Consider the following 2,898-nt stretch of genomic DNA (forward strand, 5'->3'; position numbering starts at 1 on the left):
TTTATTAAATCACCTTACTTCAAAATAGTAGCAAGGCTGACTTCTACCTGAGAGCCTGAGAACCTGATAACCCTGTAGTTGCTCAGTCCACAAGGCTGGATGCCTCAGCTGTCCCAATCAGGTGCTGAAAATCTGAAGAATTCTGAGTCACTAGTACTCAATCACGGAAGCCTAAAACACTAGTACAGATATCAACAAAGGAATCAGCAGCAGCAGCAGCAGTATCAACAGGATAGATTAACTTGGAAATAAAGAAGGAATGCCCAATAAGCAAAAGGGGAATAGATTTCTTTCTGTCATGTCCCTTTTATCTGGGCTGCTACAAGAAGGTCCGGCCCACATCAGGCAGGGAATGGGACTTCCCACATTAAATAAAACAATTAAGACAATTCTTCAGTTGAGGCTCCCTATTCAGGTGATGCTAATATGTAGTAAGCTGACATTAAAACAAAACATCACACTACTAATATATCTGTTCATGGAAATCTAGGCTGGTTCCACTTCCTGACTATTGTGAATAGTGCAGCTAAACATGGATGTGCTATATCTCTGTAGAATGTTGATTTACAATATTTTATATCTAAGACTGTTATGACTTGGTCAAATAGTTCTATTTTAAGTTTTTTGTGGAAATTTCATGCAAATTTCCACAGTGGCTAAAATAATTTACACTCACAACAGTAATGAATGAGCGTTCTTCTTTCCCCACATCCACACTAACATTGTTTTCATTGGTTTTCCTGATGACAGTCATTCTGAGTTGCTTGAGATAGAATTGCAAAGAAGTTTTAATTTGCATTATACTGAAGTATAGACGTTGAACACTTTTTCAAGTTGTTATTGGCCATATATTATATAATTATCTATTTGTTTCATTAGGTTTTTTTTTGAGTGAATGTATTTTAGCATTTGATTTTGTGGCCATTTGTATTTACTAAATGTTACTACCCTGCCTGATATATGGTTGTTAAAGAATTTTTCCCATTCTGTGTGCTGTCTCTTCACTAAGATAGGTCACATATTGTGAAGCTGCCAGTTAACAGGCTATTGAACTTCATGCACACCCCCACATCAGTTTCTCCTTCTCAGCAACCCACCAGCCAAAGAATCCAACTTTGGAGCTGCTATAAAACTCTTTGGAAGCATGCTGCATTTCATGGTTCTCAAATTGAAAATCTATGGAATTGGAATCTACCTTATTCCGATGTCAAGCATATCCTTTGGTTACTCAGTCATGAACATGAAGCAGAAGGTGTCAGCCAAGGATGATCCAGCTTCAAGTAGGAAAAGCCACAGTGCATCACATTCTTAGAAGAAAGGACAGCAATCCAAGTTCCTGCAAAACCGTAACTTGAAATGCATAGCCTTATGTAAAGTGATCACCTCTCTTGACCTACACAAACGTGGTGAGATATGGGTTGTCTCAAATACGGATCATGTCTGCATATGATTCTTTTTCGGTTATGAAGATGGCCAGGTGGGAGACGCTGACATAAACACCCAAGAAGGAATCCTTCTCAAAGAGATACTCTGAGTAATTGGTGATCAAACAGCTACTGATTAAAGGGCAACATTTAAGTAACAGAATTTGAAAGCCTTCCTTGAGTTCAAAGATGGATTTTGAACTGAAGATGATAACATAATTTATTTGTTATTATAAACAAAATTATCCCTTTGAATACTGAATTTTTTCTTAGTATTTCTAAGTATTTCAATAAATACCCCAAATAGTATAAGATTTACCAATCATAGATTGTGGAGTCTAGTAATAAAAATTAAGCAGCACTTAAACGGAAGTTTGGGTTGCATACACAATAAACAGATTTATAAAAGATGAATTTTATAGTAGACACTTTAGGGACATTTTTGCTTTTTGTATTTTTTTTACACAGTCTCTCCTATAGCTCCAACTTGTCTGGAACTCCCTATGCAGATGAGGCTGGCCTAGTCTCAGTCAAACAGTAATCTTCCTGCATCTGCATCTCAAGTGCTAGAATTAAAGGCATGCAGCATCAGGCTTAGGTCTTTAGGACTTTTAAGTATGGGATTATGCCATCTGTAAATACGGACAATCTGTTCTTTTTCATTTTTATATCCCTTTTATTCATTTTTCTTGTCTTATAGATCTAGATAAGTTTTTTTTGGTTGATTTTTTACTGAGCATTTTAAAATTTCATACATTTCCCACTCAAAACAGACCTCCTCCTCCATCCATGCCTCCCCCTATCCCCCCACTGAACCCTATGCCCTCTGCCATACATGCTGAGTCCTATTCACTCAGGTGTTTGTGCTCAAATGTCCTTCAGTGTAAATGTGTCCACTGCAGTCTAGTCAGCCCATCCAGTGGTCATAGTAAGTCATACTCTCCCTCATCCACCAGCAATCAGTCTTAAATGGTTCTCAATCTAGTGCTGGCCCACCACCTATTTCTCACCTCCCCTTTGGGCTTTTGTTTAATTGAGCTGGCATGGTTCCTGCATTTGATGCCACTGCTGCCTCAGGCTCACATGAGTAAGCCTCCAGTGGCCTGGAAGCCTCCACCTTCTTATGTTCATGAACAAGCCATGGTTCTTACAATCTTTCTGTCTCCTCTTCCGCAATGGTCCCTGAGCTGTGGGTGGATGAGGTTCCATATAGGAGTCCCAACATACACTCTACAGTCTCTTATTCTCCAAAACTTTGTCAGTTGTGGCTTTCTGTGTGTATCACACTCTGATGTACATGGAAGCTTCACTGGTGAGAGTTGAGGGGTGCATGACCCTCACTCTACCCCTTATTCAGCTATGTTCCATTAGCCTTGGTTGTAGAGATTCAATTGCAGATGTGTCACCTAATACTGGACATCTCCCAGACATATGTCCTCTGTGCCTGACCAGATGTACAACTCTAAAGTAACCT

At 39.2% G+C, this 2,898-nt stretch overlaps 1 pseudogene; it reads left to right on the forward strand.

Moving 5' to 3' along the window:
• LOC115072253 overlaps nucleotides 1-1,564 on the forward strand; it is an 81,041-nt pseudogene extending 79,477 nt beyond the window's left edge.
• Nucleotides 1,565-2,898: the final 1,334 nt, after the last annotated feature.

This window comes from Nannospalax galili, unplaced genomic scaffold (genome assembly GCF_000622305.1).
Source record: "Nannospalax galili isolate Female #2095 unplaced genomic scaffold, S.galili_v1.0 scaffold280, whole genome shotgun sequence".
Taxonomy (NCBI): domain Eukaryota; kingdom Metazoa; phylum Chordata; class Mammalia; order Rodentia; family Spalacidae; genus Nannospalax; species Nannospalax galili.